Here is a 14521-nt window from a genome sequence, read left to right on the forward strand (position 1 = left end):
CACCCATCATTGGAGAGCCTGGTTATCCAGGCATACCGGTTAGGTACACAGTTGGGCAGCACCTTCTTTATGATGCCATTGGACATGGAGTCCAAAATACTGGAAGCTTGTGGGAAGAAAGCCTTCTCGGTTAGAAGTATGGTCTTACATTTGTTGAATATCAAAGTCTTTTTGCCAGGTATACTCAGGTGTTGTGGGAAATGGCCAAATGATGCTGCCCCACATCCGTTCAAACATAAAGGACGATTTTCAGGAGTTTATTGCTGGTGGACAGAAGGCTTTGCATCACATTATTAAGTCAAGCCTTGACACAGCGGACTCTGTCGCCTGAGCCATAGAGACCTCTGTCTTAATTTGTTGCTGTGGTTCGCTACAGACATCCACTTCCCTTCCCACGTTCAGTCCTAGTTAACAGAGCATCCCTTTAATGGGGTGTACCCCTTGGGTGTAAAGGTGAATTCGACACTGGAGAGATCCAGAGCATCAGCAGCCACAGCATGTTCACTGGGCCTCAGCTTCCACCACCAGTCAAGGACTTTCGGTCCTTTCGACACTTTTGTGCCTTTGGGAGAGAATCCTCCTTCCATTCCAGGAAATATCAGCGTTTCCAGCAGCATCCTAACCCTATTATTTGTCAATACAGGAGTCATTCCAGAGGACAAGTCTCCACCTTGCAACTCTCCTCCTATTCTTCCCGAGTGCCTCCAGGAAAAGACGCCTAGTTTGTTTCTCCATCCCCACATGGAGCCTGTGGGAGAGCAGGTTTACCATTACTTCAGACCAGTGAATCCTTCACATTATAGTAAAAGAGTACACCCTTTCTTCAGATTTCTTATTCCATCCTACGGTCCCCTCATTCCCACTTCCTGACCATTTGGCTATTTTGCAGCAGGAAGTGGCAGCTCTACTTTTGAAAGGGGCGGAGGAATTAGTGCCAGACAGGGAAATAGGCCAAGGATGCTATGCATGTTACTTCCTGGTGTCCAAAAAAGACAGCAACCTGCTTCCTATTCTAGACCTCAGGAACCAGAACTTCTTCCTCAAAAAAGGATAAGTTCACAATGCTGACCATTACTCATTTCCTAGGGGTGTTGAAGCTTGGAAACTGGATGGGACCTGCAAGATGCGTACTTCTACATACCCAGCCTGTAGTCCCATCAGAAGCACTTGCAATTTCTGGCGGGTTTTACATGCTACCAATGTGCAGTACTACCCTGTGGGTTGACATTGGCACCTCGAGTCTTCATCAATGTGATGACAGTGGTTGCAGTACATTTCAGATGGTCGGATCTGCCGATTTTCCTGTACCTAGACGACTGGCTCCTCAAAGCCAACTCACCAGAGATGGTGTTGCACCACCTGTAGTTGACGACAACCCTGTTGTTCAACCTGGTCTTTTCAGTCAACAAGCCAAAATCTTACCTGCGGCCCTCCCAATGGCTCCAGCTCATAGTGTCAGTTCTGGACACCATTTTCTCTGCGCCTTTCCTCCTTTACAGAGGATCACAGACATTCAGAAGATGATTACATCTCGCAAGTCAGGTGCAAAAGTTTCAGTTTTGAGAGTCTTGCAATTCCTAGGTTTGCCTGCTTACTGCATTCTTTTAGGCCTGCACACAAGGAACCTGCAGTGGGCCGCCACAGGCAGTGCCTATAGTATGAGGTTGACCTGTCCGATTCCATCGTGATCTCCCCTAGCGCTGCAGCAAATGTGGCTTGGTGAGGGAACTAAGCAAACCTGACATAACAAGATGGCTTTTTCTCCCGATCTGGCAGTGACTATGGTAGTGATGGATGCATTCACCCTGGGTGTGGAGCTCATCTGGAGGATTTGGTCTTCAGAAGAGCAGGTTCTTCACGTCAGCCTGATAGAACTGCAGGCGGTATGGCTTGCTCTCAACCCTCCATTGCAGGTGGGTCCTTCCAGGTCTTGACTAACATGACTGCAATGTGGTATGTTAACAAGCAAGGTGGAGTAGGGTCTCACCTCCTTTGTCTGAGGTGTTGATACTGTAGTCTTGGAAACACCACCAAGGGATCTGGCTCGCTCTGTCACTTGGCGGTTTCACAGAATGTCCGAGCCGACAGCCTGATCCGGTGTTATCTTGCAGATCATGATTGGCGTCTTCTACTGGAGGTAGTCCAGGTCATTTTCGCCTGGTGGGGTGCTCCTCAGGTGGACCTATTTGCCTCCTCAGAAAATCCCCAGTGTCAGCAATTCTGAGCCCTCCAATATCCATCAAGGAGACGCATGTCAGTTGAAGTGGAACTTTCTGCTGTTACACTTTCCCCCCACACCATTGAGTCCTCGGGTTCTGAGGAAGATTCACCAGGACCAGGCATAAGTCATTCTTATGTGACTGGATTGGCCGAGATGGGTGTGGTACACAGGCCTTCTGCGCTTCTCCATGTGTCCTCCACTCTGCTTTTTCAGGTTGGACCTTCTCTCCCAGTCAGGGGAATGGTTCTTGACCCCAGTCTCTGTGGTCTCCACCTACATGTTTGGAGATTGAACAACAGAGCTCTTCTCAGCTACCACTGAAGGTGGTGGACGTCATTTTGTCAGTGAACTTAGGCATACTCCGGCAGATGGGGCAACTTTGTTGTATGGTTTGCAAACAGTGGTGTGGATCCCTTTCAGGTCAAATTATCCCAAGTGCTGTAGATCATACTTTCCCTAGCTCAAAGGGGATGTGCCATTGGCACTGTGAAGGGTTAGCTGTCTTGTCTGCTTTCCTCTGTCTGCTGGATTAGCCATCCCTGTTTGTGTCCCATTGTCCTGCATTTACTCAAGGGCCTGACTAACCATTTTCCTCTCATTCCATTTGTAGTTCCTCAGTGGGACTTGCATTTGTTTCCTAAGTTTTTGATGGGGGACCCCCCTCAGCACAGCACCATGGTCTGAGAGCTCCTTAGTGAGTCTGGAGAGTGGGGCCTCCATATTCTTTGCACTGGGAGCCCTTCAAGTTTCTTTACACCATTGATTTCTGGTGGCTACTCTGTCTACCTGCAGACTCCTCGTCAACCCTCCGCCTCCCCATTTTGGTAGATGAATCAGATGGAAAGTTAATAAGATTCCATCTTATAAATATGTTGGTACTGCAGTCTATCCAGATTTTTAGCACCCTTATGCCTCGTAGACTTGGAAAAAATGGAGGGAAACTGACATCGATGTACCGGGGTGGGTGCTTTATAATCTTGAGGATCCCCCTTCACTTACAACACACTGAGTCCCACGCTCTCTACTGGTGGTATTGCAGCTTTGAAGTTTTCTGGATCCAGTCTGAGAGCTGGGGATTGTTCTACAGGTGAGGAATCTGCAGGTAGAAGTATCCAGATGGCCTTGTGAGAAAGCTCACCCTCAAAACAGCAGGCATGAGTTGTTATGGTGACAAGCAAATTATAGTGGTTCTAGGCCTGATTGGTTCACTGCGAAGAGGTTTATTAGATGCTATCTGTTTTTTTTAAATTCAAAGTTATGACAAAGATGGAAGAAATGATATTTACTTTGAAATGCATATGTTTAAGCCAATAGGCCTTTATGGGTGGATTCTAATTTCACCATGTTGAACCCTTCAGTAACAGTCTGCTCACATATATCCAGAGCCTAACATTAGCAGAAATCTTCAACACTTAGAAGGGTGTTTGTTACCTTATTAAGAAAAGGTTTTGGTGTTGAATACCTGCTTTGACTAACCCCAGGTGGTAGGACAGTTGCACTATGTAATCCTTACTAGACCCTTTTATTAGGGCCTGACAGGTTTAGTTGTTTGTCAAACATTTATAATCAAAACAAACAAAAAGGAAACATTTATTTATATATATACATAAGAAAGCTTTGGGTCAACCCTCGTCTGTCTGGAAAAAGTCATTCACACACTGCTTTTATCCATGACAGCACAAGGCAGGGAGCAGTGGGTCAGTCCACTTTAGCTATTGGCTCCATTGCCCCCTGAGTGACAGCATACTGACCTGACAGCTCTCGTGTGCACACCTGCCTAAAATGAGTTCACTTCAATGCAAGTGTGAGTAGGCCAGTCCTTTAGTATTTCATAATCTTCTATCTGACCGCCTTAATTTTGTCCTTATCCTTTTATTATTTTTTGTTTTAACACAGCATATTGCAGCTCATCAGACGACTGCCAAGCTACTAATTTTGCACAGCAGGCAATGAAGCCTTGTTTTCTAAATATATCAGTCATCTTGGAATGGTATTGTCCTTAGTGTATCATTGGTTTATCATTCTTCTGCAGCCAGCACTGTGCTTCTAAATGGAGCAGCCATGCTGGACTTCAAATCACTGGGCACAACACAATTTCAAGATCACTGCCTGCTAAGTATAATTTAATTTCTTATTGTATGCACAGGTCCACCACATCCGGTTAGGCACATTGTAGGAGGCTGGCTTATAGTGGGTACCCTGTGGTACTTACACCATGTGCCAGGTCCAGTTATCCCTTATTAGTAGAATAGAGGTGTTTCTAGCAGCTTAGGCTGATAGAAGGTTGCTATGGCAAAGCAGCTTAGGCTGAACTAGGAGGCATGCAAAGCTCCTACTATACCACTTATATCATATAGCACAATATCATAAGAAAACACAATACTCAGAGTTACTAAAAATAAAGGTACTTTTTTTTAATGACAATATGCCAAAAGTATCTCAGTGAGTACCCTCAGTTAGAAGGTAAGTAATATACACAAGTTATATGTACACAAACCCAAAACAGGTAAGTAACAGTAAGAAAAGTAGCGCAAACAATGTGGAACCACAATAGGATGCAATAGGTGAACGTAGGTCTAGGGGCAACACAAACCATAAACTCCAAAAGTGGAATGCGAATCACGAATGGACCCCAGACCTATGGGAGCTTGTAGAAGGTTGCTGGGACTGTAAGAAAACAGTGAGGGTGTCCAAGATACCCCACCCCACGACCCTGAAAAGTAGGAGTAAAGTTACCCTACTACCCCAGAAAGACACAACAGTCGTGATAGGGAGATTCTGCAAGAACCACAAGCACCAGCAAAACACTGAAGACGGATTCCTGGATGTGAGGACCTACAAGGCAAGGGGACCATGTCCAAGAGTCGCAATAGTGTCTGGAGGGGCAGGAGCCCAGAAAACCCCAGATGAAGGTGCAAAGGGGCTGCCTCCGGGTGGAAGAAGCTGAAGATTCTGCGACAACGAAAAGGGCTAGGAACTTCTCCTTTGGATGGAAGATGTCCCACGGCGTGCTGGATGTTGCAGCAGTGTTTCCATGCAGAAATACCGCAAACAAGCCTTGCTAGCTGCAAGGGTCGCAGTAGAGGTTTTTGGGTGCTGTGGGGGGACCAGGAAGGACCAGGATGTCGCCCCTTGGAGGAGGAGACAGGGGGGGGGCGCTCAGCAACTCTGAAGAGCCCCCGCAGAAGCAGGCAGCCCCCGCAGAAGTACTGGAGCAGGCACTTAGAAAATTTGTGAACCGGAGTCACAAAAGGAGGGACCAGTGCTGGGGACCCAGGCTAGGCTGTGCACAAAGGAATCCTTGGAGAAGTGCACAGAAGCCGGAGCAGCTGCAAATCACACAGTACACAGGTTTGATGTGTGGTGTGGGGAGGCAAGGACTTACCTCCACCAAACTTGGACTGAAGTATCACAGGACTGTGGGGGTCACTTGGGTCTAGCTTCTGTGTTCCAGGGACCACACTCATCAGGATGAGAGGGGACCCAGAGGACCGGTGATGCAGTCTTTTGGTGCCTGCGCTAGCAGGGGGAAGATTCCGTCGACCCACAGGAGATTTCTTCTTGGCTTCCAGTGAAGGGTGAAGGCAGACAGCCCCCAGAGCATGCACCACCAGGAAACAGTCGAGAAAGCCGGCAGGATGAGGCACTACAATGTTGCTGGTAGTCTTCTTGCTACTTTGTTGCAGTTTTGCAGGCGTCCTGGAGCAGTCAGCGGTCGATCCTTGGCAGAAGTCGAAGAGGGAAGTGCAGAGAAACTCTGGTGAGCTCTTGCATTCGTTATCTGAAGAATACCCTAGAGAAGAGACCCTAAATAGCCAGAAAAGGAGGTTTGGCTACCAAGAAAGGAGACTTAGCTACCAAGAGAGGTAAGAGCCAATCAGAAGGGGTCTCTGACGTCATCTGCTGGCACTGGCCACTCAGAGCAGTCCAGTGTGCCCCCAACACCTCTGAATCCAAGATGGCAGAGGTCTGGGACACACTGGAGGAGCTCTGGGCACTTCTCCTGGGAGGTACTGGTCAGGGGAGTGGTCACTCCCCGTCCCTTTGTCCAGTTTCGTGCCAGAGCAGGGCTAGGGAATCCCTGAACCGGTGTAGACTGGCTTATGCAGAGATGGGCACCATCTGTGCCCATCAAAGCATTTCCAGAGGCTGGGGGAGGCTACTCCTCCCCAGCCCTCACACCTATTTCCAAAGGGAGAGGGTGTAACACCCTCTCTCAGAGGAAATCGTTTGTTCTGCCTTCCTGGGCTGGGGCTGCCCAGACTCCAGGAGGGCAGAATCCTGTCTGAGGGTTTGGCAGCAGCACGCTGCAGTGGAAACCCTGGAAAGGCAGTTTGGCAGTATCCAGGTTCTGTGCTAGAGACCTTGGGGGATTATGGAACTGTCCCCCCAATACCACAGTGGTATTGGGGGGGCAATTCCATGATCTTAGATATGTTACATGGCCATGTTTGGAGTTACCATGGTGACGCTACACATAGGTAGTGACCTATGTGCAGTGCACGCGTGTAATGGTGTCCCCGCACTCTCAAAGTTCGGGGAATTTGCCCTGAACGATGTGGGGGCACCTTGGCTAGTGCCAGGGTGCCCACACACTAAGCAACCTGGCACCTAACCTTCACCAAGTGAGGGTTAGACATATAGGTGACTTATAAGTTACTTATGTGCAGTGAAAATGGCTGTGAAATAACGTGGACGTTATTTCATTCAGGCTGCAGTGACAGGCCTGTGTAAGAATTGCCTGAGCTCCCTATGGGTGGCAAAAGAAATGCTGCAGCCCATGCGGATCTTCTGGAACCCCAATACCCTGGGTACCTAAGTACCGTATACAATGGAATTATATGGGTATACCAGTGTGCCAATGAGAATTGGTAAAATTAGTCACTAGCCTGCAGTGACAATTTTGCAAAGCAGAGAGAGCATAAACACTGAGGTTCTGGTTAGCAGAGCCTCAGTGATACAGTTAGGCACCACACAGGGAACACATACAGGGCATACATTATGAGCACTGGGGTCCTGCCTAGCAGGATCCCAGTGATACAAGGGCAAAAACAAACATACATACAGTGAAAATGGGGGTAACATGCCAGGCAAGATGGTACTTTCCTGCACACATGTTTTATTTTTTCGATTTTTAATGTTTTAATTTATCTTGCATATGCTTGTTAATTTTGTGTTTGGTTGTATGGGTAAGAGAGTGGAGCCAGGAATGAGCCAGTAGGTGGATGAATGTATGCATGAGTGCAAAGATGAGTAACAGAGTAAATGTATGATGACTTATTGAGTACTGAAAGTCACCAATAACTACAGATATACTTTATGTTATAAGGCAGACCTACTGGAATTCCCAGTGGTTATTAAATATGATGATTTGTGGCATAAACATGTGGTCAAGTAAATAAAGAAAACTGCAATGAAACTGGCGTTTAAGAGTACTCTTCTCACTGAAAATATAGAAACACATTTGAGCTCAGTGAGTAGGGTCTGTGAGATTTGCATTCTTAAGTGCCCTGTTCGTAAAAGGATAAACGGACTAAAATAGCGAAGCAGCACAAGCTCTGAAGACAGGCTGTAAGTGCATCTGGGGCAAAAACAGGAGATGGGCCATGTTGTAGAAACTTACTTTTGAATTGATGTAAACCGAAAAAGAGAGTGCACATCCATTTACTCCCCTTGAAGGTTTGTGTAATAGGGAATATAGAAAACAGTATTTGAACCAGGACCAAAAAGAGCAACTAAATTTCATACTATTTGTGTTATGTCTAAATCATAAGAAATCTGGAAAATCCAGCTTTAAATGTGACATTTGTGAATAAGATTGAGGCAAGATCAGTTACTTCCTTACAATATAATTAGCAACAATTGCACAAAATCAGTGTGTTCCAATGAACCGCTTTGCTGTCCTAATGAAGTAAGAATATAATAAACAATGAACCACGACCTAATTTTTACAGCGACAAACGTTTGTGACCCACCTACCTTCAATGGGCCAGAGGCGTGACAATTGTTTAAAGTAAATTGTAGAAGCGCGCGCTTTTTAAAAACAACGTATTTTACATTGAAATTGCCTCTTAATTTGCAGACATACAGTTCAACTGATAAATCTACATTGCACACAAACGATACTGTGGATATTGGATTTAGTGCACATTTATTATTTGTGCATAACAAAGTAATGTCTTGATTTCTTCTGATCCTATTGAAATCTTTGTTTCCATTACACTGCGGAATTACCCAAAATACGCTTAACCCTTTAAATGCACACTACCTCCCTGGTGCGGGTCACGACCAGTGGCCGACACCAGGGAGGGGGTTAATAAATCCTCGGGTGCGTCGCACCCGAGGATTTTTTATTTTTATTTAATACTCGGGAGACACAGAAGCTTTTCCGTCTCTCCCCCCGCCCCCCACCCGCCCCTTTGTGACGTCAGTGTGCCGCGAGGGAGATTTTTGAGTATCTTGAAAGAACGTGCTGATTGAGGGAAGAAGCGCAGGTAAGGTGGCCTCTACTGTTGCACGTATCTCACACACACCATCGCTTTTGTGACTGTCTACGTAGGCTAGTGTTTTAGAGCAACAGTTTAGCCAATAGTAGAGATGGCATCTTGATGGATGATTGCTGCCATCACTCCGGTTATAGGGGACAGTTCTGACATAGGATCAGAGACTGAGACATCAGATACTGAGACAGCATCTGAGGGATAGGACAATGGCGCAGACTATAGGAGTGATTTTTCAGTCGGAGGAGTCCCATTCGATAACTCCTCTTCCAGTAAATTATGAGGGAGGTGATGAGGACAGTCCTGCTGCTGTCCCTTCGCAAGCACAGTCTGTGCAACGGGGTAAATAGTGGGTTAGCCCAATCCAGAGAGCAGGTGAATGCGGCGGCAAGCAGAGAGAGAGAGTGCTCTCTTGGGAGCTCCCCAATTTAGTTCAGCCCCAAATTCCACCGGCCAAATCGTATTGTGAAGACATCAAAATTATCTATCACAAAACAAACTGGTTTTGTAAGGCAGGCACCTGTGTTTTTGGTCCTGGGTTCGGCGGTCATATAGAGAAACATACTAAACCCATACCTTTCTGGAAACTAGACATCCAGGGGAGTCCACAGAGGTGTGACTTGTGTGGATTCCCCAAAGTTTTCTTACCCAGAATACCCTGCAAAGCTGAAATGTTGAATAAAAACTCTATTTGTCTTGCATTTCTGTCACACAAACTACAGGAATATGCTGGGATCCACAAAATTCCTACCACCCAGTGATTCCTCACCTGTCCCGATAAAAACACTACCCTACTTGAGTGGCTATACCGAGTGCCTGCGTCAGGAATGGATCAGCCCAGGGTCAACAGCTGCCTCATGTAATGACCAACATTGACTGTTGTGCGATCTATTCCTGTCGCAGGCATCAGGCCTACCCACACAAGTGAGGTACCATTTTTATCGGGAGACTTGGGGGAACTCTAGGTGGAAGGAAATTTGTGGCTCCTCTCAGACTCCAGAACTTTCTGTCACCGAAATGTGAGGAAAAAGTGTTTTTTTTAGCCACATTTTGAGGTTTGCAAAGGATTCTGGGTAACAGAACCTGGTCAGAGCCCCACAAGTCACCCCATCTTGGATTCTCCTAGGTGTCTAGTTTTCAAAAATGCCAAGGTTTGCTAGGTTTCCCTAGGTGCTGGCTGCGCTAGAGGCCAAAATCCACAGCTAGGCACTTTGCAAAAAACAGGTCTGTTTTCTTTGGGAAAATGTGATGTGTCCACGTTGTGTTTTGGGGCATAAAGTGTCGCGGGTGCTAGGCCTACCCATACAAGGGAGGTACCATGTTTATCGGGAGAATTGGGTGAATGCTGGGTGGAAGGAAATTTGTGGCTCCTCTCAGATTCCAGAACTTTCTGTCACCGAAATGAGAGGAAAAAGTGTTTTTCAGGCCAGATTTTGAGGTTTGCAAAGGATTCTGGGGAACAGAACCCGGTGAGAGCCCCACAAGTCACCCCATCCTGGATTCCCCTAGGTGTCTAGTTTTAAAAAATGCACAGGTTTGGTAGGCTTCCCTAGGTGCCGGCAGAGCTAGAGGCCAAAATCTACAGCTAGGCACTTTGAAAAAAACACGTCAGATTTCAATGTAAAAATGTGATGTGTCCATGTTGCGTTTCCTGTCGCGAGCATTAGGCCTACCCACGCAAGTGAGGTACCATTTTTATCGGGAGACTTGGGGGAACACAGAAGCACAAAAACAAGTGTTATTGCCCCTTGTCTTTCTCTACATTTTTTCCTTCCAAATGTAAGACAGTGTGTAAAAAAGACGTCTATTTGAGAAATGGCCTGTAATTCACATGCTAGTATGGGCACCCCGGAATTCAGAGATGTGCAAATAACCACTGCTTCTCAACACCTTATCTTATGCCCATTTTGGAAATACAAAGGTTTTCTTGATACCTATTTTTCACTCTTTATATTTCAGCAAATTAATTGCTGTATACCCGGTATAGAATGAAAACCCATTGCAAGGTGCACCTCATTTATTGGCTCTGGGTACCTAGAGTTCTTGATGAACCTACAAGCCCTATATATCCCCGCAACCAGAAGAGTCCAGCTGACGTAACGGTATATTGCTTTCAAAAATATGACCTCGCAGGAAAAAGTTACAGAGTAAAACGTGGAGAAAAATGGCTGTTTTTTTCAGCTCACTTTCAATATTTTTTTATTTCAGCTGTTATATTCTGTAGGAAAACCTTGTAGGATCTACACAAATGACCCCTTGCTGAATACAGAATGTTGTCTACTTTTCAGAAATGTTTATTTGTCCGGGATACAGCATTGGTTTCACACCCATTCCTGTCACTAACTGGAAGGAGGCTGAAAGCACCAAAAATAGTAAAAATGGGGTATGTCCCAGTAAAATGTCAAAATTGTGTTGAAAAAAGTGGTTTTCTGATTCAAGTCTGCCCGTTCCTGAAAGGTAGGAAGATGGTGATTTTAGCACCAGAAACCCTTTGTTGATGCCACTTTCTGGGAAAAAACCACAAGCCTTCTTCAGCAGCCTTTCTTTCCCATTTAAAAAAAAAAACGAAATTGTCACTGTATTTTGGCTAATTTCTTGGTCCAGGGGAAACCACAAACTCTGGGTACCATTAGAATCCCTAGGATGTTGTAAAAAAAGGACGCAAATTTGGCGTGGATAGTTTATGTGGACAAAAAGTTATGAAGGCCTAAGTGCGAACTACCCCAAATAGCCAAAAAAGGGCTCAGCGCTGGGGGGTGGGGGCCAGCAGCTAAGAGGTTAATTTTTGTTTCCTAACTGCTGAATGCATACAATTATTTGTTACAAAAAAGTGGCATCCACACCCTGTACCCAAGCAAGATTGTCACATAATTCACTTTACTTTGTTTGTTTGCTCTGAGTGCAAAGTGAGAGGAGTTTGTAAACACCAATTCCCCTTTTAAACAAGCACTGATATAACCAATAGGTCTTGCCTATGCGTGAGCTATTGGCTTTGGTAATGTTTTTTTAGCCACGTTGTACACCAGTGTGGCTGATGTTCAGCTTGTTTAAAAGTTACTGGCATAGAGTGGTATAGAATGGACTGGGGTATTTTGGGTTAGATTGGAGTGGGAAGTTGGGTAGATTGGCATGGTGGATTGGAGTGGGGTGGATTTCGGTAGATTGCAGTGGAGTAAATTGAAGTTGGGGAGGTAGGAGTAGGCCAGATAAAGGTAGATTGGGGTGGAGTGGGATACACTGGGGTAGAGTTGAGTGGGGTAGATTGGAATGGAATGGGATATATTGGGTGGATTATAGTAGGGTGGCTTGAAAGGGAGTGGGGATAGATTTGGGTAGTTTGGAGTGGTGTGGGTTAGATTGGGGTGGAGTAGAGTTGATTGGGGTGGAGTGTGGTAAATTAGGGAAAAGTGGGGTATATTGGAGTGGAGTAGACTGGAGTGGGAGAGTGGGGTAGATTGACTTGGGGTGGAGTGGTGTAGATTGGAGTGGCGTGGGGATATTGGGATGGAGTAGGGTAGACTAGAGTGAAGTGGGCTAGATTGGTGTTGAGTGGTTTGATTGGAGTGGGATAGATCAGAGAGAGTGGAGTTGGATGAATTGGGGTAGATTAGAGAGGGGAAGAGTGGAGAGGAGTGGAGTGGGGTAGATTAGGGTGCAGTGGGATAAAGTGGAGTGGGGTAGATTGGGTGGATGATGGTATGGTACATTGGAGTGAAGTGGATAGATTAGATTGGAGTGTGGTGGAGTGGGATAAATTGGGTTGAGATAAATTGTTGCGGGGTAAATGGAGTAGGCTAGATTGGGTTGGAGTGGAGTAGATTGGACTGAAGATAAGTGGATTGGAGTGTAGGGGGTGAATTAGGGCATATTGGGTTGATTGGCATGTGGTAGATTGTATTGGAGGGGGATAGATTGTGGTAGATTAGAGTGTAGAGGAGTTGGATAGATTGCGGTGGAGGTTGGAGTGGAGTGGTGTAAAAAAATTTTAAGGGGTTCAATTGGACCTGGGTAGATTGGAGTGGAGTAGATAGATGTGGGGTGAAGTGGGGTAGATTGGAGAGAGTAGATCAGCGTGGATTGGGGTGGGGTAGACTGGGGTAGATTGGAAGCGAGTGGGGTAGATTTGAGGGGAAAGAGACAGATTGGGGTTGATTGTAGTGGGGTTGGGTAGTTTGGAGTGGGGTAGATTGAATCATAGTTGAGTGGATTGGGGTAGTTTGTAATAGATTGGTGTGGTGTAGATTGGAATATGGGGTAGATTTTAGTGGTGTAGGTTGCGGTGGGGTGGGGTAGATCCAAGTGGGGTAGATTGGAGTGGGCTAGAGTGGAGGGGCTTGTTGTGTCGTGGAGTGTCAGTCATTGAGTTGAGTGTCACAGAATTGAGAGAAATGGCATAGAGGGGAATAGTGTGGACAATGCAAGGTGTGGTAGAGCCCTGCCATTACAGACAACACATTTTCAATTGAAATGACCATTACATTTGCATTGAAAAATGTTTTTACTGCACACAAATGATAATATATGCAAATGTCACCTATTGTATTGATGCGTTTTGATCATATTCAAATATTTGTTTCCACCACACTTTAGAAATACAAAATAGTGCTAACTGCAACAGTTCTGAAATATTTTGAATCATCAGCACAGTTTATTTATGTTTTTGTTATGCGCTAGAAACAATAAATATCCTACTCTTTTTCCTGTCACATAGGCACTCAGCAAGACTGTCACATAAATTCTCTCACTTTGAAAGAAAAATAAACTCCAAGCTCCTTCGGCAGACAGACAGAGCCTGTTGACATTTGAACTTTGTCTTTGAATGCACAGCAAATGTGACAAGATAAGAACAAGATTTAAAGGCCTGTTTACAGAAAGAGAGTTTGTAAAAGAATACAGTGAACAAGGTTTGAGTAGCAGGTGGGACAAACTGAAGCTGGACAGCCTAAAACAAAAAAGCCAGAAAATGTGAGTTACAGACCATAAGGCCAAAGTCCGCAATGGATGGAATACATTCTCAGGGAAGTTTTCAGAATGCCCCTAAGACGTTATAAGCAAACCAGACAGCTTTGCAGTCTGTTAGGCTAGAACCTAAACGGCAGTAATTTGTCAGAGGACATAGCCCGATGTTTGACCTCTGCCTTTGAGGTGCAGCAAATGTGACAAGTTAAATGAAGAATTTAGTGGCATCTTTATTTATTGCTTTGCCTTTAACTACAGACCAGAAATTGGCTCACGACCTACCAGTAGGTTGCAACCCACAGTTTAGGAGCCACTGCCTAGTGTCCTTTTAAAAAAAGTAATGGTGCATGCACTGATAGGAGACATTATTTTTCTGCTGTGGATGGTTAAAGGGAGTTTGCTGGAGCCCTATTGCTACTGGGCAGCAGCAAACTCTCTAATGAGGCCCCTCTGGCTCACTTCTAAGCCACTTCCTTAATCCTTCATTTTGCAGTGCTTCTTTGCCCAAAAGAAGCTTTGTGAAAGGAATGAGTTGTGTGTCTGTGCTCCAGCAAGACATGGTCTGGATTTTTGTTGAACCAAAGGAAAATACCTACAGTGATAGCCTCCTTTGTGGGGCATAGGCACACATTTTAATAGATAATGTTGAATGTCCTACATCCTGAGTTTCTTCACTTCTTAGTACAACAGTAGCCATACAATTGTGGGCGTGCCTATCATTTCAAATAGGAAGCCCAAGACCGTGACCATAGAGAGTGTAAGAATGAAGCATGTAATTAGAATGGTTAATGGGTTGTAGGTAGCTACAGTATTTAGGCCAGAGTTCCTCCAGCACCTAGGG

General features: G+C 45.5%; 1 protein-coding gene across 3 annotated transcripts in view; it reads left to right on the forward strand.

Moving 5' to 3' along the window:
• Positions 1 to 14521, forward strand: part of LOC138303890 (chloride channel CLIC-like protein 1) — a 1109212-nt gene that overhangs the window by 652098 nt on the left and 442593 nt on the right. The window lies entirely within an intron of this gene.

Source organism: Pleurodeles waltl, chromosome 7 (assembly GCF_031143425.1).
Source record: "Pleurodeles waltl isolate 20211129_DDA chromosome 7, aPleWal1.hap1.20221129, whole genome shotgun sequence".
In the NCBI taxonomy this organism is placed as follows: domain Eukaryota; kingdom Metazoa; phylum Chordata; class Amphibia; order Caudata; family Salamandridae; genus Pleurodeles; species Pleurodeles waltl.